This window comes from Sceloporus occidentalis, unplaced genomic scaffold, assembly GCF_023333645.1.
Source record: "Sceloporus occidentalis isolate IW3139 unplaced genomic scaffold, rSceOcc1.0.p SCAF_4, whole genome shotgun sequence".
Classification (NCBI taxonomy): Eukaryota; Metazoa; Chordata; class Lepidosauria; order Squamata; family Phrynosomatidae; genus Sceloporus; species Sceloporus occidentalis.
In genome coordinates, this window is record NW_028316984.1 from 27,759,965 (window position 1) to 27,786,219 (window position 26,255).

Below are 26,255 nucleotides of genomic sequence, written 5' to 3' on the forward strand. Positions count from 1 at the left end.
TCAACAGGAAAGAGGAATCCCTTAAAGTAAACAAGGTTTGGCTACCAGTCCTGAAAGAGAGCAAGATAAAGCAAATGGAAATGAGAAATCTCCCAGGGTCAGGGGTTTCCCAGCAGACAGTGAGCACTAATCAAGCATACACTAATCCTCTTTTGCAGACCCTCCCACCCTGAGGCCTGCCATTAGTAACCAACAATACACATGCAAATCACTCCTGCCTTTCCAGATCACACAATATATATAGCCAAGTCCTTTCCAGGCAAACATTCTCTGAAGATGCCAGCCACAGATGCTGGTGAAACATCAGGAAGAAACTTTGCTAGAACATGGCCACATAGCCCGAAAAACCCACAAAAAACTAACTCAGATGTAGATTTGTACTTGTATGTGCAGGACTTTCCGCTGGATGCTCCTGGGTGCAGTAGATACTCTCAACCACCCATTATTTTCATCTGACTCTACCCTCTTCCCTCCTGTCAATATTTTGCCCTGACTTTAGCTTCTGCCCTCCTACCACTATTTTTCTCCCATATCAGCTCTGTTAATTGTTTCAAACATAAATTTCCAGTCTACCTGGTCAAAGGCCTTTTCCGCATCTAATAATATACAGGCTAGTTTTCTTTCATTATGCTGTTCATAATGTTCCAGTATATTTATAAAGGTTCTAATATTATTTTGGCCGTATCTTCCAGGTAAAAACCCATTTTGGTCTTTGTGTATATATTCAGCTAAGATTTTTTTTAGTCTTTCGGCTAGTATTGATGAAAAAATTTTGTAGTCCACGTTTGTGAGAGAAATAGGCCTATAGTTTTTTATTTCAGATTGGTCTTTTTCACCTTTAGGTATAACTGTTATCAGCGCTTCCTTCCATGTTTCAGGGATACCATGCATATATATTTCGTTAATTGTTTGTTTTAATGGTTTAATCAGTTCTTCCTTTAACTTTTTATAGTAAATGGCTGATAGTCCATCCGGACCCGAGGCCTTCCCCACTTTTTGTCTCTGTATTGCTTCCAAAATTTCTTTATCAGTAATTTCTTTATTAAGTATTTGTTTCTGTGTTTCTTCTAGTTGTTTGATATTCTGTTGTTCCAAATATTGTTTAATTTTCATGTTCTTATTTTCTATTTTTGTATTGTCATCATATAATTCTTCATAGTATTTTACAAATTTTTCTATAATCTCATCTTGAGTGTTATATTGTTTTCCTTTATATTTTATTAGGTTGATTAACTTTTTTTCTTTAATTTTTTTGATTTTTTGTGCTAGAAGTTTTCCCGCTTTATTTCCATATTCAAAGTTTTTTTGTTTAATCATTTTCAATTTAGTAGCAATTTCTTTAATAGCCAATGTTTTAAGTTTTTCTTGTAAAATTTCAACTTCTATTTTTAGTTTTTTATCTCCCTTTTCTCTCCATTCTTTTTCTTTTTGTTTCATCTCATTCTGTAAGTTTATTTCTTCAAGTTTTGTCTTCTTTCTTAGTTCAATATTTAATTTGATAAGTATCCCCCTTGCTACTGCCTTGCTTGCGTCCCATATCGTTTTCATAGGTAGGTCATCTGTCATATTTTCCTTAAAGTACCATTTCATTTCTTTTTTCATCCGCATTACTATTTTTTCATCCCCTAGTAGATCATCATTTAATCTCCAAGAGTGTCCTATTTTCTTTTCTTGCAAATTCATCACAATTGGATTATGATCTGATAGTGGTTTCCCCAATATCTCAGAAGATTGTACATAGGGGAGCAAAGCCTTAGATGCTAAAAATAAGTCTATTCTAGAGAAAGAATTATATACCTCTGAAAAAAATGTGAATTCTCTTGTCTCTCCATACTTAAATCTCCAAACATCGAAGAGTTTTAGGTCATCCATCATATGAAAAAAAGTTCTAGGCAGTTTACCTTGGTGTTTCTTGATATTTCTTCCTGTTATAGATTTCCTATCTATACTTGGGTTTATTACAGCATTAAAATCGCCTAGAAGTAAAACATTATCATAAGATAACTTTTGAATTTTTTTATGTAAATTGGAGAAAAAGATTTCTTTGTTTTCATGAGGTGCATATATACCTATAGCCAAAACTACAAGATTCCTTAGCTTGATTTCAACTGCTATAATAGATCCATTATCATCACAAAATATTTCTTTAGAGTTAAATTTTTTACTAACATATAATGCTATTCCTTTTTTCTTTTTATTTGTAGCTGAAAAATAACATTCCCCCAATTTGGGGTTCCTTAGAAATCTTATTTCTTCAGTTTTAATTTTAGTTTCCTGGATACAAATAATGTCTCCTTTTTGTTTTTCCAATTGGTGAAAGATTATGCTTCTTTTATGCTTGGAATTTATCCCTTTCACATTCCATGATATTATCTTAGTTGTCATTATGGTTGTTGTGGTTGTTGTTGTTATTGTTCCACCCCTTCCACCCCTTTCTTTATTTATTTATTTTGTTGGGTATACAATAAAAACACAAAGAATGAGCAACGATAGTAATCTTGGTATTTGGGAATCAAGCCAAAAGATCTATTTCCGTTCTTTCTAACGGTTTAAATCTTTCCAGTTCTTTTTCTTCTTCCGGTCTTTTCCCTGTTTCTTTATCCTTTTCGTTATTTTTACTCTGTTTCCATTCTCTCATTGGGTGATTCCTTTCTAATCTCTTTCCTCCATTTTCTTTATCATCTCGTCTTAGTTTCATTTCCATTTCATTAGCTTTTTCTAAAGTATCTATTTTATATCTCTTTTGCTTGTAAGAAAAAGATAGTCCTTCAATCCGTTCCCATCTAAATTCTACATTCATATTCTTCAGGAGTTGCGTTAGTGGTTTATATTTTTGTCTATTTAACATTATTTGTGGAGGAATGTCTTTAAATATTTTAATCTCTGTATCGTCAATCCATAATTTTGATTCATAGCTTCTCTGGATGAATTTATCTCTAATTTTGGTTCTCGTAAAGCAAACTGCTATATCTCTTGGAGTATTTCTATCTTTATTTTGAAGGGATGAATTTATTCTGAAAGTTTTATCAATTTCTAGTTCCAGTTCTTCTGCTGTTGTTTCAATATACATGGCTAAAGCAGGAATCAGTCTTTCATATAGATCTTCTTTATTTTTCTCCATTAATCCTCTTAATTTAATGCATTTTTCCCTGTACCGTAGTTCATTATTCCATTCCATGCGTCGGTACTCCTCTTGTTGTTGATTGATGTCTTTAGAAGATTTTTCCAACAAATTAGTCCTTTCTTTTATTTGTTCAACTTCTTTCTGAGTTTTATTTAAGTCTGTTGTTAATTTATCTATTTTTTTCCCAAAGAATTCCAATTCCTTTTTGACGTCTTTCCTTATTTCTGATCTTGTATCTTTTATTTCCTCTCTTAATTCTGCGCATGCAACTCTAATATCTTCCTTAGTTTCTAGTCTTGCGTCCTTAATTTCCTGTTGTAGTTTTCTTATTTCATCCAAAATCCGAATATTTGGATCAATTATTTTAATTGAATCTTCCATAGAACCTCTTCTTTGTGTTGTTAATAGAAGCTGAGATTGGGTTGATCCTTTGTTTGTTTTTGCCATGGTTTCTTTTTTTTGTTGCTGTTCTTCCTAATTTACAATTTATGAGTTAAGGTTAATAGTAAGATTAAGAGAGTAAGATCTATAACTAATAACCAATAACAATTAGCTCTATACCCAAACAATCAATATAGTGATATCTCTCAAAAATCTCAATCAACTCAATCTCTTATTTTATCATACCACATTCAGAATATTACACTTCCATTTCGTTTCCCCTTATTTCTTCTCCTAATTTAAACACTTATCTTCCTATTTTAAACCCAAAATTTATCAAATTTATAATCTTAGTAAACATTTTACAAGAATAATTCTAACATAAGTTATACAGTTAAGCAGCTTACTTTCTTAGTATCTCTAATAATATATTATATTACATTAATTTAATTTCCAATTCAGTCTTACTCTTTCTTTCTCTTTTCGTCTTGTAGATTCTCTTGTCTCCATATAATTTCTTCAGAAGCACACAAACGCTTCTACCTTCAGCAAACACAAAGTCTAAAGTAAAGCTCCAAAAATCTCTTTCTCCATCTACTTTTCCCTTTGCTTAATCCACTCCACGTTTTCCTTCCACCTCTGTGGTCCCTTGAGCTTTCCTCCCCTTTATGGGTGTGTTCTGTTTGTTAGAGGCTTCTAGAAATTATAGTCCAGCACTCAAACACTTCTATTTCCAGCAAAACACAAAGCCTAAAGTAAAGTTCCAAAAATCTCCTTCTCTATCTGTTGCAAAACACAGAGCCTAAAGTAAAGCCCCAGGAAGCTCTTTATCTGCTTTTCCCCTTTGCCAAGTCCACTCCACGTTTTCCTTCCACCTCTACAGTCTCTTCTACTTTATGGGTGTGTTCTGTTTGTTTAGAGGCTTCTGGGAGTTGTAGTTCAGCCCTCAAACACTTCTGTTTCCAGCAAAACACAAAGCCTAAAGTAAAGTTCCAAAAATCTCCTTATCTATCTGTTGCAAAACACAGAGCCTAAAATAAAGCCCCAGGAAGCTCTTTATCTGCTTTTCCCCTTTGCCAAGTCCACTCCACGTTTTCCTTCCACCTCTACAGTCTCTTCAGCTTTATGGGTGTGTTCTGTTTGTTTAGAGGCTTCTGGGAGTTGTAGTTCAGCCCTCAAACACTTCTGTTTCCAGCAAAACACAAAGCCTAAAGTAAAGTTCCAAAAATCTCCTTATCTATCTGTTGCAAAACACAGAGCCTAAAGTAAAGCCCCAGGAAGCTCTTTATCTGCTTTTCCCCTTTGCCAAGTCCACTCCACGTTTTCCTTCCACCTCTGCAGTCTCTTCAGCTTTATGGGTGTGTTCTGTTTGTTAGAGGCTTCTGGGAGTTGTAGTTCAGCACACAAACGCTTCTGTTTCCAGCAAAACACAAAGCCTAAAACAGAAGTCCAAAAACCTCCCTCTCTATCTGCAGCAAAATACAGAGCCCAAAGTAAAGCTCCAAAAAGGCTCTTTCTCTGTCTGCTTTTCCCCTTTACCTAGCCCACTCCGCATTTTCCTCCCACCTCTGCAGTCCTTTCAGCTTTTCTCCCCTTTATGGGTGTGTTCTGTTTATTAGAGACTTCTGGGAGTTGTAGTCCAGTACACAAAACGTTTCTACCTCCAGCAAAATATAAGCAGAAATAAAACTCCAAAAACCTCCTTCTCCGTCTTCAGCAAAACACAGAGCCTAAGGTAGAGCGCCAAGAAGCTCTTTATCTGTCTTCTTTCCCCTTTGCCTAGTCCACTCCACGTTTTCCTTCCACCTCTGCCGTCCCTTCAGTTTTATGGGTGTGTTCTGTTTGTTAGAGGTTTCTGGGAGTTGGAGTCCAACACACAAACGCTTCTGCCTCCAGCGAGATTTGTAAGTCCAAACCAGATCCAAAATAAAGCTCAAAAAAAAAAAACCTCTTTCTTTCTGTCACCATGGAAAATCCAGGAGTAATTTTTGTGGGTTAGTCCAATTGTATTCTAGCTTACATGTGCAGCTCTTTTGTAGCTTTCTCAGCGTGGAAGACTTCTTCCCCCGTACTAATACGGTTACAACAATGGGTGTCCACAACTCTTCGGTCTAAGAATAATAACCCACCTGGGCATTTCCTTAGACCCCCCTTTGAGTTGCCAGGTTATTCTTGTATCCCAACAAGAATATGGACGGGTAAATTGTAGCCCCGTTCCACCAAGTACCATTGTTGTGAAGGCTAGGGTTTGGGAACTCCTCTAACCCATGTCCTCCTCAGATTCTTCCCACACCGGAAGTCCTACCACTATTTTTCACCTCCCTCCATGTGATTGACCATTTTAGTTTTGTTTTTTTAAAAAAAAAAAACTCAAACTAAGTTTATCAAGCTTGAAGTGTGACTGCCTAGTGTACTGTACTGTAGTTTTGTGTACTAACAATAGTGAGAATCAAAAAAATGATTTTTAAAAACCCTATCATACCATATAATTTTGTTGAGGAAAACAAAATGTAGTTTTAAGAGTACCTGCTGGCACTTCACATAGGAGGTGCCCAATAACTTCCAATCAGATGTTTCCAACACACTGAAAATTAAACAAAATACCAGCACATGCTAACTAGCTTGCAGCTGGCCGAGGAGCCAAGCTGTTCTTTGGTGTGTGAAGTGAATCAGCATCCCAGGTAAACTCAACCCAGCCCCTAGTAGGACAGGAGGTAATGTTATTTCAGTGTGAGATGCTTGACAATCTTGCCAGACAAGAGCAGGCTGAGAGAGGCCAAGTTTGCTTGCTGAAAGCAAATAATGACAAACAGGAAGAGGCAGTGATTGAAGATGTTTAGCTTCCCTTCAGATCTCTTCTACAGTACCGTATAGCACTTGGCTCCATCTGTGCTCCAGAATGGTAGCTGTGTTCCATATCCATTCCCTTCCAAATAATGAAAGTGTCAGACAACTTTAGCACTCCCACTCTTTTTACACGGTCACTGGTTGGCTTATATTTGCTCCATATGTACTGTATGCTCCAAAGGGCCTGATATCAGGATTTCTCATAATTTCTGATAAATTACTGTCTTTATTTTGCCTTTGTGATGGTAATGAGTCCCTTAAAATATTGTTCTCCTAGGGTTTTTATTTTCCTAAGGATATATATATATATATATATATATATATACACACACACACACACACACTTTTGAAAGTCTCTGCAATTCCCCAAGAATGCTGATGGCACCTCATTCTTGTTTCTTGGTGGCTCCAAATTAGCTAGAGTCCTCTCAGCAACCTGCATTCATGTTCATTACTAAAAGATGTAAAGTCTAATCTGCTACAGTTGTTTAGTTAATTAGTATGTTATCTTATGGTGGTGCATAATGTTAATTTTTTGAACTATTGTAAACACAGGATAATTGTTATGTATATATCTTTAAATAAAAGAACAAGAACCCTTTTATTTTTAATACGAGGCAGGCTATTATCAAAACACAGGGTAACAAGGTAACAGATCATTGGGTCATGATCTTCAAATCCATTAACCACTAAAACTCTTACCTAAACATAAATTAGTTTCCAAACCTCTTCTAGATGCTACCCATGTGCTTTCCAAGAACACAAATGCTAGAAACCCATGCCCTCTAGCATTTTACAAATAAAAACCAGGACACATGTGGCCAAGAAAAATAGGAGTATAGTCAAGATGGCAAAAAATATTAAAAAGGAAGAAAACAGAAGCTAGAAGGGACTGCAACATTTTGCTTTTTCCTGAGCCTGCAAAGAAGGGCACAACCCCACCCTTCTTTTACACTTTGAACTCAGTTTGCAGCAACTGAGATAAACTGAGGACAAAGGAGGAAGTGGGAAGAGGAGAGAGAAACTGGGACATTGTAAAAATGGATGAAAAAGTGGGATGGCAGGGGTTAATTGGGACTATCCCTGCAAATCAGGACAGTTAATTATTATTATTATTATTATTATTATTATTTGTATACCGCCCTCTGGCAAACCAATCCGGGCGGTTAACAACAGTAAAATATAAAATATGAGAATTAAAAACCCTTTATCCCTCCCCCCCTTAAGACAGTATTAAATAGTATAACATATTAAAAACACAATACCAAGCATAAAAACAGCAATTAAAACTAAAAACCCTGATATCCCTCTGTTGATCCTCAACCATCACTAAGATGGGGCCACGGGAGGAATGAGGGAATCAGGGAACCTGGGAACCTGGGCCGGGATGGTTAATCTGGAAAGGCCTGCCGGAAGAGATCCGTCTTGACCGCTTTTTTAAAGCTGTCTAATGATGTTATCTGACGGATCTCATCTGGCAGGTCGTTCCAGAGTTTGGGGGCGACAGCAGAGAACGCCCTCTGGGAGGTCGCTGCAAGCCTAGATTTTAGAGGCTGCAGTAAGTTCCTCCCAGAGGACCGGAGAGCGCGGGGAGGATTGTACGGGAGGAGGCGGTCCCTAAGATAGCTTGGACCCAAGCGATTTAGGGCTTTAAAGGTGATAACCAACACCTTGTACTGGGCCCGGAAGCTGATAGTTGGAGGGTTGGAAAGTGGGCAGTTTTCTTTTTGGTATTACAGTACTGGGGATGGAAAGAATATTTGAACATACTTGAAAAATGGGCAAGGAACATGTTTTATTTTGCTTTTTAATGTTGAAACCATGATGAGAAGAATCTTAGACTGATGAGTATCTTCCTAGTTCAGGACTTTTTGCAAAATTTACATGTAGTTGTTTTGTGCAGAAAACAGCATTTTATGCATAAGAAACAACCTTTTATGCATGAGAAACAGTATTTTAACACAGAGATATTCATTCATGTGCAGAAAATGCTTTTTCTGTGGATAAAATGCTGTAATTAGAGATTTAGTCTGCGTAAAATTCACACATAGTTTTTCATGGGTTTTTCGGGCTATGTGGGCATGTTCTAGAAGAGTTTATTCTGACGTTTCGCCAGTATCTGTGGCTGGCATCTTTAGAAATGCTGACCTGGAAGAGAGAGTGTGTGTGTGTGCACGCACGCACACACACACACACACACGCACGCACACACACGCACACGCGCACACACGCACGCACACACACACACACACACAGTGTGACCCTGGGTAGGGAGAAATGATTCCTATGTTTATCTGTGTTAATCACTCCTCCCTACCCAGGGTCACACAGAGAGTGTGTGTGTGTGTGTGTGTGTGTGTATACACACACACACACACACACTCTCTCTCTCTCTCTCTCTTCCAGGGCAGCATTCTCTGAAGATGCCAACCACAGATACTGGCGAAACATCAGGAATAAACTCTTCTAGAACATGCCCACATAGCCCAAAAAACCCATGAAAAACTATGGATGCCAGCCATGAAAGCTTTCAGCTTCATAATTCACATATAGCATTTCCTGTGCAGAGAACAGAATTTTCTGCACAGGAATTCATATTTCTGCATTGAAATACTTTTTTTCATGTAGAAAATTATGTTTCCTGCTGTTTTCTGCACAAAACAACTACATTTGAATTTTGCACAGGATGAGTCCCGAATTGTTAGTAGCCTTTGAAAACTGCATAGTTTTCTAAGACTTTCTCAGCAGGGTAAAAAAAAAATATATCTGAAATTACTTGTGGCTACCTTTGAGAAGAAACCTAGAATCATAGAATCATGAGGTGGAAGATACCACAAGGGTCATCCTTGTGTCACCCCCACCACCACCTCCATGTGCTCCTTGGGCCCACGTGGATGCCCCTCCAGACCTTGGGAAGGTCTACAGCCAGGGCGGGTGGCAGGCGGCCATTTCCGTAGCCCACATGGCCATTTCCCCGGCCCCAGAAGTCCCCCTCCAGTAGTCCTGCCCCTGCAAATCCCCACTGGTAGCAAGTGACGCTAGGCAAAAACAATCCTGGCCACAATAATTGGGTCTATAGCACCCCACAATAATTGGGTCTATAGCACCCCCAAGTTACAAATTTGGTCTTTCAGGGGGAGCCCAACCCCATCCAGAATAAGTTGTAATCCTGATCCAAGGTTAGGCATTCCTACTAAACAGCAGAAATTCTTTCTTATCTGGCTGAACCTTAATTCATGCAACCACATCTAGTCCTTCATTGCTTCCAGACAAAGTTTTAGCACATCCATATGCTTCTGCCTTGTTCTTTCTTGTAGATGTAAAGAGAAACAGCTAGATGAACAGGAGGAGATTGTGTTTTGTACCAGAGATCAATGATCTGCAGTATTCAGATATATTTTTTAAATTAACCAAAAGTAACAAGATAGTTACTTGTGATGAAAGGGGATGCTGATACATTTTTTAAAAAAATAAACTATAGTGGTAACTAATGGTAATAATGGTAACTAAGTATGTTGGGGTCTTGGAACAATATGATTAATTACTTTTAAAAGTAACTTCCCATGCTCTGTTTTCCTCCTTGTAATGTTTCTACATCTTTCCCCTTTGGTTAAAAAAAAAACAGAATTTAAGAGATCATTTTGATTAGTAAAAACAAATGGAATATGTGTATGACAGTCTCTCTTCTCTTCTACAGCTTTTCCAATCAAAATCACACAAAGCAGGAGCATTTCTGTGACTTTCTTCTTCAGCTACAAGAACCTCTGCTATGCACTCAGTTTAGCAGTATGTAGATCCTCTGAATAGTCTTCCAGGAAACTACCCACGCGCACACACACACACACAAGATGCCTTGCAGTGAATCAATTCACAATTACCACATGGCATTATGGTGACACACTGTTGTGAAAAGCGTTTGAACGCAGGGACTCCATGATCGAAGCAATTGCCTGAACCCTGTTGGAAGAGACAGTAATGATTAGATGGGCAGAACCTGAACATTAAGCTCCACAGGCTTAATGTTTGTATTTTAGACAAAGGGATGGGCTTTTCCCACTGGGAATTCCTCATCCACCATCATAGTGTCAAGGATATTCATGAGACCATCCTACTGTAGTATTGTAACCAAACTACTTTCCAACCACAATTCAGTTTCAGCACCTGAAGAGGTGCCAAGTTACACAAACTGATCTAGTGATGTTTTAGTACAACCAGCTGTATTGGGACAGGTACAACTGTCATTTCTGTAAAGTGGGGAAGTCCCACTGTGCAAATGAGAGTTTGAGCCAATCAAATCTTTTGAGGGTTAAAAGCCAGCCATTTCCTCAACAAATTGCCATTTAATCAGTAGCCACAATGGCATCTTCAGATTAGCTGATCTCTCGATTTGGGTCTTTCGAATAGTGTATAAATAGACCCAGCACATTATCTTTTCCCATAGTCTGCCTAAAAGATAGATTTGATGTCTGTGAGCAAAGACATGAAATTGCTATAGGCTTGCACTCTTATAGCTTGCCACCTATTTGATTTATATGATAAGTGATCTCCGATGACCCTCCAAGGCACCGAACCATTAGAGAGTTATGTTGTGCAGTGATAGGAAATCTTCCAAGATACCTAAATCTTCTCCCCCTCCCTTTTCTTCTTTCTGTTTTACTTTTTTTTTTAACCATTGGGAGTTTGCTGGTTCCCAGAAAAAGTACTTTTTAATATATGATGATGCTATCTTGCTAGGCATAGTAATATCCAGAAAGATAAACATATAAATCTAGGAACATCAGAACCAAGACTTTAAAGCCAACACGTTTTCCAAGACAAAGTCTGATGCCTCTTTTACTTTGTGTTTTCCCTTGTTATGTTTTCCGAAGGTTGAATGACTCTGCAGTGTGCGTACAAATTCAAGGCTTCTGCTGTTTAATCCTAGTGACCAGATAGGGAGCTAATAAGTGCCATTCTCCTCTCCTGGCCTGAGTAATGGCACAGCTGGAGAAGCTGGAGAGAGGGCTCTCCCTGGTTTTTGAAATAAATTCTGCCACATCAAGCACTTGGCTCCACTTTGTTCACATTGTGCCCTGTGCTCTGCTTCCCAGTGGCTTCTCTGATCTGTGAAGGACAATCCAATGCCGGTTTACTAAGAAACAGATCCTATGGATCTGAGCTGAGCTTCCTCCTTACTAAGTGGGTTTGCAATTGGAACTGAACCTATGCAGAATTCTTAAAGGCATATTCATTCTCTGGGGTGAGTTGATTGGTTTTGGTTTCTTTTTTTCCTTCCTTTCTTTCTACTGAATAATGAAATCTTTTATTGTTCAGCAAAATATTGTACTGCAAGGGAATGTTGACTCTATAACTGTATGTCTACAATTCATGTGTATGTGTGAAGGAAAGGTATTGTGGACATATTTTTAAGGGGGAGGGTAGGTTAAATCTGAAATTTATTAACAGTCCACAGATGTTTTGCATTTCTCTATCTTGTCACAATTCTGCGCTTCTCCCTTTCAATATCTGATTTTTTTCTAGTTCTGAAATAAACTTGTTGATCTTTCTTTTTTAAGTACATTTAATAAGGACTGGATGTTTGTCTTGGAAAGTCACTTTGTGACTCTTCCGCAAACTTTGGTGGAAGATGTGTGAGTGGATGGGAGATAGCTTGTAGATGCTTGTCCTTCCTTCCAAGCTGCACCCTTTCTCTTTCAGTGCCATTTCAGTTGCAGTATGATGTGTGTGGAGGCATTTGGGTGACACGACTTCACCTTTTGAAGTGTATCAGTATATAGTGCACTGAAAACACCAAAGATCTTGGAGGGAAGGGGGAAATGAAAGGAAGACCCCAAGCTGTTTTGCAAGGGAGGATGCACAGTGCCTGCTTTTCTCCCACCCATCCCTTTGGAGTTTTGATTGTTTGCTTTGTGCTATTTCCCACTTTCACAGTGCCACTACAGTGCAATTCTAGCCAAAGAAGGGGAAGAGGGGAAGGAAAAAGAAGAAGAAAAGGCAGTGAAACTGGAAATTACCTACCTGGCATCATCTTTTTTTTTTTTAAAGTATGTTGGTCCTCCTTCCCTTCCCTACTTTACCAGAATTATATAATGGCATTGTAGGATACCACAAAACAAAATAATGCCACATCAGGGCGGTTCTTTCTGTTTATTTACATTTGTAAATTTGGTGAATTTATATTTATATTAGTGCTTTTAGCTTTTATTTTGTAATGTCCTACATTTTTGAAGTTCCTTATCCTCCTTTGCAGTTATGAATCTGATCACCCTGGGTGAGTGTGAAAGAAATATACTACTGGAAAATGCTTGCAAATGAAGTGGGTGCTGTTGGGAAGTAGGGAAAAAACATACATTATCACAATGAAGGGAGAAAAAGAGTGAAAGAAAGGTGATTTCCCAGAGGTTTAAAAATGTGTCCCACAAAGGAGGGACAGCATCCTTCTGCTTTCCTTCTCCCAACCTTAAACTGGGCTAATTGCATGGTCAGGGATCACACCCCTATGTGCTTCTGCTGTCCTTCTCCCATGTGTAAAGTATCATGGAGCTGTCATTTTGTATTAACAGGAGTTCCCGTTAATACCAAATGATAGCTCCATGACACTTTACACATGGGAGAAACATGCAGGGACGGATCCATTACATCTTACACACAGGAGAAGGATGGCAGAAGCATGTGGAGGTGTGTGAAACTTCAGCCCCTGATCACTCGATTAGCCCAGTTTAAGGATGGGAGAAGGACAGCAGAAGGACACTGTCCCTCCCATGTGATAATCTCCTAGGACATGGAACAATGCATTCAAACTACAGGAAGAGAGATTCCATCTAAATATGAGAAACAACTTAGGGAGCTGGGGATGTTTAGCCTGGAGAAGAAAAGGTTAAGAGGTGATATGATAGCCCTATTTAAATATTTGAAGGGATGTCTTATTGAGGAGAGAGCAAGCTTGTTTTCTGCTGCTCCAAAGAACAGGACACAGAACAATAGATGCAAGCTACAGGAAAAGAGATTCCACCTCAACATTAGGAGGAACTTCCCGACAGTAAGGGCTGTTTGACAGTGGAACGCACTCGCTTGGAGTGTAGTGGAGTCTCCTTCCCTGGAGGTCTTTAAACAGAGACTGGATGGCCATCTGTCAGGGATGCTTTGATTGAGAGTTCCTGCATGGCACAATGGGGTTGGACTGGATGGCCCTTGAGGTCTCTTCCAACTCTGGTTTTGTGATTCTAACATAGTGGCCTGCTGATGTGTTGTGTGTTATTTAGTTTAATGCTATCTATATATAGGTTACTGCACAGCATGAAACAAATTATGGATGTCTGTTGTGTTTAGAGTCCTGGAGTTCTGGGAAGAAAGAATATAGGCTCACAAACTGCATGTATTGCTGTAGGTTTTAGTGCTGTTCCTTTCCTTTCCTTTCTTTCCAGGACCATGGTCCAACTGTCCCAAACTTCTCAGATACCCAATAGAAAAACCTGGAGTGGACTCTCTAAACTTTGTTTAGTAGCCTGGCCTGGATCAAGGAATGGATCTGTCAAAATTCCTACCCCTTCCCCAGAGTTTCCAAAGTCTGAACATAGTTCTACTCGGTTAGAAGGTGACAAAAGTGAGAGCAAGATCATCTTTCAGAGTGTGGTGGAGTCTCCTCCTTTGGAGACTTTTAAATAGAGGCTGGATGACCATCTGTTGGGGATACTTTGATTGTGTGTTCCTGCATGGCAGGGGATTTTAACTGGATGGCTCTTGAGATCTCTTCCAACTCTATGATTCTATGATTCAGGAAAAGTAAGAACTTCCTCAAACAGTATATTTTGGGGTGCCATAAAAAGGCCACAAATAGTAAGGTGTATGCTTTATTATTAATTATGTTTTTACTGCTGGAGGTGAGTAGTGCTTAAGGGGTGTTCTCCCACATGTGCCGAAATAACTTCTCTAGCTTTAGGTACTATATACATCATGATGTGAATGCATAGGAGGGGAAAACTTTTCCAGCTTAAGGAATACAGTGCTTTTAGTCTGCACTGGAGTAAGAGGAAAAGAGCAGGAAAGTAAAAGGTATCTGAGCCAATATATTACCACTATACTTGCAATATGCATTTGGTTTTAATTTTTGAAAGGTCATGTTTTCTTAGAATATTTTTTCTATCAAGCTAAACCAAACCAAATCCTGAAGCTAGATAAATAGAGAGGGGAATATGAAGAGGACATCTATGCCAGCTCTCTGTCACAGAAAGCAGAATTGTATGTACATCACCCAGAGTCTGGGAAATTCCTCTCAATAAAAGGATTAATTGAAGCTGGAATGCAAGATTCCCTCAATAACATGATTTGCATATCCAGCTTCAGTTAATTTGAATCAACAGTTCAAAGTTCCAGAGCAGTTAACAGAATTTTTCCATATACTGAAGAATTTGTTAATAACAAAGGGGGGTGTACTCTCCATACACTGAAGCACAAGCCTATATATGCACACTTCCATAAATTAAGTACCACTGAATTTGGCAGAAATTATTTCTGAGTAGAGCTGTACAGGAGTTGACTATTACTCCCTAGAAAGTTAGAGGAGTATTGTGACAATGCCCACTTACCTGCTTACTCCAAAAACAAAATCTCACCAATTCCAATAGGACTCACTCCCAAGTAAATACTGATTGAATTGCCATCCAAGTTTCTAGATTACTTTCTCTTCCAAGCAGTGTGAATCATTTATACTGTTGTGATGGGGTGCAGCCAAAAGAGAACAAGTTCTGGAACCAAATGCTTGTTCTGGCCCATGTAGGTTTTTCATTCAAATGACAGGCATGGGAAATTAAAAAAACCTGATTTAAGCATCACTTGTGAAAATGGCCAGAATCCCTCTCTCCTAATTTGTAGCATAATGAAACCACATTGATGTTTACAGCTGCTGCATATGCTCTTTCCCTTTGTAAGGAATCTGTTTCCTTTTAAAATAAAATTAAAACAAGAGCAGAGCCATAAGAGTTCCCAGTGCACTACTTGGTGATTTTGTCTTGTGAATTTTCCCAGATGTAGCTCTTAGCAAATTCAAATGAACTTCTTCTGGGTATTTTTTGGTTTTGTAAGACTAGGGTACTTCTAAGTACTGTCAGACACAGTCACTGTTAACACACACTGGCATTTCTCAATTTTGTTTCATACATGGCAAAGTAATGTAGGGCTGGGGTGGGATGGGATGGAGGTGCTGTGATTACCTTGGTGCAGGAGGAATGTCATCTTACATGTAAAGTCCAGTGTGAGAAAGCATCTCTTGGTGGCATGACACCACTGCTTTAAGGAGGAACAGTTCAAGAGGCAATTACAAGCATTATTGTTGTTGAGTGTCTTCAGGTCGTTTCTGACTTATGCTGACCGTAAGGTGAATCTATTGTGGGTTTTTGGGGGGCTGAGAGTATGTGACTCACCCAAGGTCACTCAATGGGTTTCCATGGCTGAGTGCCGAATCAAACCCTGGTCTCCAGATTCGTAAGCCAATGCTCAAACCACTACACCATGCTGGCTCTCATTTACAAGCAGAGTCATTTCCTATTGGTATTGAAGTCAGAGAGCTGTGCGTTGTGAGTCTTGGATCTTTTGATGGTCTCTTCTTTGCACGCTAAGGAGAGAAGAACTGGTGCCTGTACACAGTTGTGGCCTGGGCTCTCCCAGCACCTGAACAAGGGAAGAAGCACTGCCATGTACCATTGTTGCCAACATCATTGCCTCTCTCCCTCCATCTGCCCTATGCCCTCTACACATACATGCACAAAACAAGCTATCAGCCATATAATTTCTGCAGTGTTTAGCAGTCAAGTAATATTATTAAAAGATCAGTGACTGTAATGGGGAAATGAGACTGGTAATTTACTTGACCATTAATAAGCTACTTTTGAATAAATGTTAACTTCTGAATGTGGAGAGCAACATTAAAGTACCCAAATCTATAACAAAAACCCAATCAGCAGTGTTAACATAGTGACAGCAAGAATAAAAGAAGCTCAACTATATTCCATCATGCTTTAAGTTTAAAAGCTTGCCTATACAGAGGAAGACAGAAAGTCTTAACAGCCTCTCTGAATAGGCCTACATCTTGGATTTCCCAAGCAATAAAGAGTTTGATACATGGAGAGCTTGGAAAAGCTCCTTTTGGGAGGCTACAGCTCCAAGGGTCTATATACCTTAAAAGCCCTCTGTTGTGTGGGTCTTGAATCATTACATTTTATGGTGCTTTCAGATTCTACTTGGAAAGGTGCTTTTTGAACGACCTCTCCCAGAATCTGGAGTTCTAGTCCATAGCCCAGTGTCCCATGTAGAATCTGAAATTACAGTCCAAAAAAGTAACTTTCCCCAACGCCTCATAAATGTGAGATTTTGGCAGGGGGGAGGGAGGCTGGGGAAGCACGTAAACAAGAAGAGATCCATTACAGGCCTTTGGAAGGTGCCTTACACTGTGTCAAATCATAGGTCCCTCCCCTCTAGCCTAGTTCTGCCAACAGTGGCCCTCCACAGTTTTAGATAGGAGCATTGCTATCCCCATTCAGAGATGCTGGGGATGAACATGAGACCGCCCTGGTTGCAAGCATCTGCTGCATTAAATTAGTCCAGAAACAAGTAAATAGCCTGGGAAGTTTATGTAAATAAACTGGATGAAAGAAATGTTTACCATCCAACTATCCCAGTTTGGTAGGGACAGTCCTGACTAATCATCTCTTTATCCCACATTTTTAGCTGCTTTTCAACTGTCCAACTTTCTCTCAGCTCCTCCTCCCAGTGCTGCAAACTGAATTCAAACTACAAAAGTAGGTTGCATTCCGTTAACTCAGCAGGGGGGAAAGAAGAGGTGGGGATGGAATCTTGCACTTCCCAGTAGGCCCAGGCAAAAACAAATGGCGGCAGACTCTCCTAGCTTGTCTGTTTTCTTCATTTATAACTTCTGCCATCTTGACCATACTCTGATGTTGCCTGGCCAGAGTGTGTCCCAGTTTTCAGATGTGAAATGGTGGAGAGTATGGAATGTTTTAATGGATATTGTGGCCACCAGTGGTCTCAAGATCTTATTGGAGAGCTATAGAAAAGTCTGGTTTGGATAAAAATAGATTTAGCCCTCTTCTTGATTTCTGCAGTAAAGATATAGAGAATATGGCATCATTCTGCAATACAAGGATTGGAGTATATGCAGAGAGATATATACCAGCTGTAGGGAGGCATGCAGTCCAAAATGGAGAGGCACTGTACATGAAGAAGAAAGCTTCCATTGGTCTCTTTGGAGATCACCTTCATAATTCAAAAAGCAATTGTGAGGGATGCAGGGGACCAAGCATACTTTCCACAAGACCTTTCTTTAGGAATGTGGTCATTGTCCCCGACACCTCTTTCAGAAGTAGACATGGGAAAGATTTTGGCTGCATTTGTTTGGTGGCCTTTTTACAATTCCTGAGACTCGTCCTGAGAAGAAATGCGCTTCACCTCTTGAATTCCTACATTTGTGCAACTTAGGGGGCATTTGGAGCTATAAAGTGCTCACAGAACTATATGATGCATAAATTCGTTTACACATTAGAAATAGTAAAAAAAATGCACACAATTTTTCATGCAATGGAAACAAAGAGTGTCTTGGTACAAAACAAAAATGGAATGTAAACAGTATTCAGAGAAATGTAACGAAATCAAAACAGGAAGATTTTATTATCCCCATTTAGAAATGAGAATTATTCAATCACTCAATCATCCCATCATAGGAGATGCCCTTTCCTTTCCCCTTTGTATATATAATTTTCCGTGCATGGATCCTTGATACTGAAAACAATTAGAAACATAATAAAAGAGAAATAGAATTAGCATACATTTGCTGCTGCTGAGGGGGTCTACAATGGCTCTGTGCCCCCAAACCTGCCTGAGCCCCATTTAGCAGAGCTGAATGGTTGCTAGTTCCTTGTGGCTCAGTCCCACACTGTTCTGGTGACAATTGAATGACAGAATCCTGTGGGACTGTTGGACCATGTGGGAGGATTCCTATGTGAGTGTCAGAATCATGTAATCATGGAGGAATGGCCTTTCTTGTAACATATGAATCATCCCTTAGCAAGCCGTCAGCAAGAGAAGGATGCTTGTTGCATAAAATCTGGGCACTTACGTGCATCCTTTTGCTCACACTGCTCAGACCCCATGCCTTGCTTGCATCTAAGAAACTCTTGATGTTATAATCTCCAGTTATAGCACCACTTTCCATGCTGAGACTTTGATTGAAAGCTCACTGATATCAGTGCTCGTGTTTTCAACTCACATCAACAGCTTTTGATCGGGACTCAAGTTGGCAATGGAAATTGTTGTTAATTTCCTTTTGTGGGAGCTTGTGTGGGATATGAATTTTGCTTTTACTGAAGGAGAAGGCTGTGGGATTCCAGCAGAGGCAAACTATGTCACACACACAGTATTGTCAGCAGATACAGTTGTGAATTTTTCTATTCATCTTCCCTCTAATGTTATTTCTGAGCCTTTGCGAGAGATCTGAACAGATAGTTGCTCCTGAGCCGACCCCTTGCTTCACACCCATTCATTTTTCTCACTTTGCAGCTTTCAACTGAGCAAATGTATTTGGGGGAATGTGTGTGTTATAGTGCCTGGGGGGTTAGAAGACTTATTGATTATAAGGACGAAATCATTTTCAGCCTTGAAGCCTTTTTCTGGCCTCTCTTTGTGCCGCGAGTGAGTTTTATTCACTTTATAGAAAGGTGTTGGTAGTCTTTAGTCTTATGCATTTTGCCAACACTCCTGGCTTCCCTCTGTGTATCCCTTAGCAGTCTCTCACTTTCACTCCTGTCATTTTGACCTACTTCATTCTCTCATGATAACTTGAAAGCTTACAATAGGATCCTTCCATCTCATGTTCAAATCATCATATGTTTTTGTCTGCTTTCTCTTTTCTTTTTCTTATTTGAAAGTTTGGTTCAGTTTTTCCTCCTCATTCCTCCCATGCCCTAATGATATTTAACACGGTTATGTACTCTTCAACCAGATGCATGCAGGAAGAGTGGGCTGGTGTTGTGGATACCTCTTTTGATCAATTCTTGCTTAGTTAATAGCTTGCAAAATTTGAGGCCAAGCTAAAAGCCAATTTCAGCCAGGAAATACCTTCTTCTACTCTAATATACAACACATTTAAAAAATAATAATAATATGAAGGATGAAATCATGTTAGTGGCATATACAAACATTGGTCAGATTTATATTCATGTGTGTCTTCTTTTGGATACAGCTCAAGTAGTTATTCACTAGCCCTTTATGCGGTGTTCAAAAATCTACTTCACCAACTGCTTAGATCCAGGGGAGTGGGGTGCTGCTGAGGTAATTTACTGGTTATGGGGTGGGAGGAGTAGGAAATTCAGATGATGAAGAAGGCATGGAAGAGCCAAGAGGAAAAAAGACAAGAGAATATGGGAGAGGGACCTCCCAGGTGTGTGGGAGAAGGAGAGCCACAGCATTATAAATGCAGGATCTTAGCCAAAATATTTTGTTTATTGAAATGCCACTTTTCAAAGAAACCTTATCATGGTAGGTTTGCAATAAAAGATAAAAGTAATAATAGAAAAAAGAAGAAAATATGTGCAACAGCCAGCACGGTGTAGTGCTGGACTACGACTCCAGAAAACCAGGGTTTGAATCCCCTTCAGCCATGGAAACCCAATGGGTGACCTTGGGTAAATCCCACTTTCTCAGCCTAAGAGAAAGTCAATGACAAACCTTAATAACCTTGCCATGAAAACCATTTGCCATAAGGGTGACATAGGCGCTTTACAGACCGCCCAAAAGGGCGGTCTGAAAAGCACCTTCATTTGCTGCATGGAGGAGCCTCAGCAGCCAAACCACGTGGCTCCTCTGCGCAGCAAAAAAGAAGCTGCAAAATGCAGCTTCTTCTTGCGGCACGCTAATGACGCCGCAAGGCGCCAATGGTGCCCTTGCGCGATGTCATTAGCAATGTGTGACGTGCGGACGCTAAGCATCTGCTACGTCAAGATGGCGGCGCCCATGTAGAACAGGCGCCGCCATTTTGTACACGCCAAGCACGTGCTAGGGTTAGGGTCATCCGGAAAAGACACCCCTTTCTAACCCTAGTACGTGCTCAGCACGTACTAGGGTGCCCGTTTGTAACAGGCCATAAATAGGAATGGCCTCGAATGCATATGACAACTAACAGGATCAAATATCAGGCATATCAAGCACAACTCACTAGCCATGTATGTCAGTGTTGTGCAGATCTTTGATGGCATGCAATATAGTCCTTCATTTCTTCATTGGCAGAGTTTGGGTATTGCATGAAGAAACATCCAGATACAATCCCTAGCATCAAAAGGGAGATGAAATTATTGTATGTAGTGCAGTTGGGAAGGGACCATGATACATTAGAGCAGTGGTTCCCAACCTGTGGGTCGGGACCCCTTTGGGGGTCGAATGACCCTTTCACAGGGGTCACTTAAGACCATTGGAAAACATATTTGCATGTAGCAATGAAAATAATGTTATGGTTGAGGGTCACCACAACATGAGTAACTGTATTAAAGGGTCACGGCATTAGGAAGGTTGGGAACCACTGCATTAGAGCCACAGGAGGCAACTTGTGCCCTCCAGATAGTTTGGTTTACATTAATGCCATAATCCTTATACATTGTCCATGCTGACTGGGACTTATAAATGTTCTAGTTCAGAACAGAGGGAGGGGACAAAATTCCCCAACTCTGTCTTAGATAATCATTGTCTATCTGTTTAGACACCACTATGCTAGATGAACCAGTTACCACTGCCCTGGCCTCAGAGGGAGAGAAAATGGGGCAGTGATGCTGGACCTACTCCCCCCACCCCCCAGTGCCATCCACTTTCCTTTTGTGTCTTGTCTTTAGATTGTAAGCTCAAGGGTACAGTCATGGCGCTATATACATAAATGACAATGATGATAAATAGATAGTATCAAAGAGCTTTTGATCCCAAACAGTGTGATATTAGCTCTGTTCTCACCTTTCCTATTCATATTCAATCACCAGGTGATTGTGGGGTGACACTTGGTGACCCTTTCTCAACTTCTGGGCATTCAGCAAAAAGTGTGAAGTAAACTATATATACATGTAATATATCAATAGGTAGAATCTTATATTTAGCCAGGAATCTTGTGCAATCAAAATCATCACACCTTCCCCTGGGCACAATGAGGTCAAGATGGAGTCTAAGCGAGCATATGAAGTTGCACTCTCAGTCATAGATCAACTGAACACGTGGAGATAAAGTGAGAAGAGGAATAGTTGGAATTCTCATACAATTTTAAACTTCTTTAGAAGAGAACTCTATATATGGTTCAGCAGACAGCTCAGTATGTCTGAAGGACTGATTGTGTCAAAGTATAGAAGGCAAATAAAAGCAAGACTTATGAGAAAAATGTTGTGTCAGTGGGGGCTCAGGAAACAAATCTTTATTGTAATGTAAAACATGGTCCATTGAGCAACTACTTGGGGCTCTGAAGCACTGAGATATATAAATGAGATAGAGTTTGAATTTCCCTTATGTGAAATGCTTGGGACCAGAAGTGTTTGAGATTTTGGGGGGTGGGGGGGTGGGGAGAGAAGTCTACTAAGGGTAAGTCTACTAATTTCTTCAACAAAGCCCAGATCACAGTTTTTATATCCATGACAGGTCATAATGAACCAATGTGCTATCGGGGTAGATGGAGCTATCCTGAGATGATGGAGGATGTTTTGGGAAATACTGGTGTGTTGAGTGGCATATCATAAGAGCCAGCAGACAAAATATCTGGAGGTTTTCTTCTTTAGCTCAGTCCATCCTGGACAACAGATGGCCCTATAGCCTATATCATTTTAGCTGAACTACTGATTGAATATTCTAGATGTGGCAAGGAGACACTTTCCACCTTCTTTTGCCTCTCTGGAAATGACTTCATTTTACTCTGAAATGTCTTCAGTCAAGCTGTGGAGGCAAGTGCAAATTAGAAAGTAGTGCAAAAAAAGGGAGGGGGACAAGGGAGAACAAGAGCCCCCAGTCACCTTAGAAAATGAACATCTTTTATCCTCTGAAGCTTAAATAGCAGCAGGAAATAAGGAGAAAATAACTCTTTCTAGGTTGTCTGGTTTTATCAAGGCACTCATCTGCACAGTAGGGGGAAGAGAGATGGTGAGAGAAAGAGAGAGAGAACAATTCACCTTAAACAAATTTTATCACCAGGCAGCACTGTGGAGACCAGCCACAGAATTTTTTAAAAAGAGAGGAGAGGAAAGGAGAGAAGAGAAGAGGAAGCTGCTATTTTAACTGAATGCCAGAGCATAAGCTTGTGCCATTTAGTCCTGTCAGACCCATTACTCTGTTAACTCACAAGTTGCTACTGAAATGAAAGAACTACAGTACCTGTTATGTTCTAATAGAAATGGATGCTGCACGTATGTGCTTAAAGCTCTTTCTCTAAAACGCCTACTTAGCATTCAAAACATAAGCCTCCTATGGATGCTGAGAACTTCAGATAAAAATCTGAATTCTTGTGTTTCTTCATGAGATCTTGTTTAGTCCCTAGGAAAAGCATGCCAGTTAACAGTGTAAGGGGGTACATCATTGCTGGGATGCAGAGGGATGATGGAGAAGAAGACAGTGAAAGCCCTCTACATTAAATTTAAGACTATTGGAAGGTGGTTTTCAATGGGATTAGTAGGTCAATGGAAACCAAACAATTTTACAAAGAAAAATATGCAAAGGCGTGTTTTCTGAGGCCTGGACAACCTGGCTGGTTTACAAAAGATATAACAGATCTATAATGCTTGGATGGCACATGTGTGAAGCTCTCTCCTTTGGGAAATGTAAAAATGCTTTGTAGATCATTAACTTGTATCTTGAAACTTTAGTGTGAAGAACAGCTAACCCACTATACACCAGGGCTTTCTCAGCAGTGGCACCTTGACTCTGCATTGCCCTTCTATTTACCTGGTAACCACATTGCAGACTTTCTGATGCCCCAGAATTTTAGCTTGCAGCTGTTTTTAAAGAATACTAATGCTAATTAGTATTAATTCACCTCTCCCTGCAGATCAAGGCAGCTTACATTGATAAAATGTTACATAATACACAGAATTCATAAAATAACCAGTAACATAAATTAAATCCTCTATTCCCATATCCAAGCAATCCATAAAATTCCACAAAATTAACACAATAACAACTTTAAATTCTGTTAAAATCTATTAAAATCATTGGGACATTCATGACAGGGTTTCATAGGATATAAGGGCAAACCACATATTAGGCTTCTAAAAACATAGGTGCAACCATCAGTCAGGTAAGGCCTGCTGGAAGAGATTCATCTTGATGGCTTTTTTGAAACTATTAAGGTTCATAATTTGACGGATCTCCTCCGACAAGCAATTCCATAGGTTAGGAGCAACCGATGAGAAGGTCCTCTGGGAAACTGTAGCCAACCTTGTTTTAGAAGGCTTTAATGGGTTTCTCCCCAGCGGACTAGAGCCTGCGGGCGGATTATAAGGAGGAAGGCCTTCCTTTACATAGGCTGGACCCAAGCCATGTAGGGCTTTAAGGGTAATGACCAACACCTTGTACTGAGCCCGGAAACTAATAGGCAGCCAGTGGAGAGATGTTAAAATTAGAGTTAAGTGGTTGTTTCTTGGTTGACCAACCTGGTTGCCATATTTTTAATTAATTGGAGTTTCTGAACCAAGCACAAGGGTAGTCCTATGTAAAGCACATTGCAGAAGTCAAGACGTGAGGTTACCAAAGCATGGACCACTGTTTTCAGGTTCTCTAACTCCAGGAAGGGTCACAGCTGGCATATCAGCTGTAGCTGATAACAAGCACCCCTGGCTGCCGTGTTTATCTGAGCTGTCAGCTGGAGGGACAATTCCAGGAGTACTCTCAAGCTGTGAACATTGTCCTTTAGGGGAAGTGTGACCCCGTGTAGGACTGGATGACATAACTCCATACCCGGAGTAGGATCCCCTACAACAAGTACCTCCGTCTTATCTGGATTCAGCTTCAATTTGTTTTTCCTCATCCAGTCCATTACCGAAGACATTCATTTAGAGGAGAGATGGCATCATTAGTTAATGCTGTTTTCCAAGGCATGGATAAGTATATCTGGGTGTCATCAGCATACTGATAGCACCCCGCCCCATGTCTCCAGATGATCTCTCTGAGTGGCTTCATATAAATGTTAAATAACATTGGGGATAGTATTGTGCACTGAGGGACTCCATATTTGTGTTCCCTTTTAGAGGAACAACTATCTGCAACCACTACCATCTGGAACCTGCCTGAGAGAAGTACAGTGCCCCCAGTTCCCAATTCTCCCAGGCGTTCCAGAAGGATACCATGGCCGAGGGTATTGAATGCCACTGGGAGGTCCAAAAGTACCAACAGGGTCACACTTCTCTTGCCAATACTCATCTTGTTGTTCCTTATTGTGTTTGATGTTGTGATGTCATGGATTGCACATTAACCCAAACAGCATGTTAGAGCTGGTGTTTTGTTTTTTTTAATTAAATGTAATTCCATTTTTCTTTAATGAATGTGTAAACTGTGCTATACTTCCCTGGGTCTCCAAGAAGAGAGACAAGTCTCATGGCATGTAGAGCTAGAGGAGAAGGAGGAGGAGATTGGATCTTATTTTAAGAGGGGTCTTTACAGCCTGGGTGTCCATCTCCTCCCCACTCCCATCTGGCACCTGGACTCACTGGCTCAACACAAAGGGGCTTCTATGTGTATTTTAGGTGTGCAACAGTACACCCCAAAAGCTGTAACAAAGGGGGAGATGAGGAACAGCCATGGTGTGTGCTTGCATTTTCTCCCATCACACACCATTTGAACTGAGGCAGTGAACATTATCACAATCTTGTGACATAAGCCCTACACAGTGTCTGGCAAACTCTCTGTGTGCATACCCTCCAAGTGTCCCAATTTGGCAGTCCTGCTTAACCCTCCCACTTTTTCAGCTGCTTTTCAACTGTCCCAGTTTCCTCTCTTCCTTCCACTCTCCTCACTTCCTGTTCAGGTGATTTCAGTTCTTGCAAACTGAGTTTGAAGTGCAAAAGTAGTTTGTACTCAGTGAATTCAGTAAGAGGAAAAAGAGAGGAAGTTGCCCGATTCTGTCCCTTCCTATGATGCTCAAACAAAAGCAAACAGCAGCAGCTTCTCCTAGTTTGTGTGTTCTTCCTCATTAATACATTTTGTCATGTTCACTACATTCTAATATAATGTTGCTTGGCCACATATGTTCTAGTTTTCATCTGTGAAATGTTGGAGGGTATGCATGGGTCATGTGTGACTATAGGCAAGGCTGCACAAAATATGAGCCCTACCAGAAAGGGGAGCAACAGCCCCAACATTGAGTGTGATTTGCCCTGGGAAAAAGTTTTGGGGAGAGGAGGAGGAGCTGGCTTTGCCTGCGATGCCATATTATTTTGTTGGTTGGGTTTTATCTGGCATCTGGGCACATTGCCCCAGCTTCTTCCACCCCACAATTGTTTCCACCACTAGCCTGGAAGGAGGCAAGAGATGTATGAAAAATAAAAGCTTTTGAAACACAAATAATTGACAATCCATTTGGGAAAAGGCAGGAAATGAGCTTTCATCTCTATCCTATCCTTTAAAGTGGTCATCTGGAGATGACTCAAATATGTGTCTACAAGGGCATGACTCTGCATGAATGGGAACTTTACAAATGGATTAATAATTTAACTTTTTTGTCATCAGGAAAATGTTTTCCCAGAGAAATGGTGGGGTTTGTGCAGAAAAGAGGGTTTGCACACACACACACACACACACACACACACACACACACACACCACCTCTTTGTGAAATATTCACACTGAAGGCTTGCATCTGTATTGTAGAATTAATGCAGTTTGACACT

At 40.1% G+C, this 26,255-nt stretch overlaps 1 protein-coding gene across 4 annotated transcripts in view; it reads left to right on the forward strand.

Moving 5' to 3' along the window:
- TMEFF2 (transmembrane protein with EGF like and two follistatin like domains 2) overlaps positions 1-26,255 on the forward strand; it is a 313,434-nt gene that overhangs the window by 140,338 nt on the left and 146,841 nt on the right. The gene's annotated exons all lie outside the window — the stretch shown is intronic.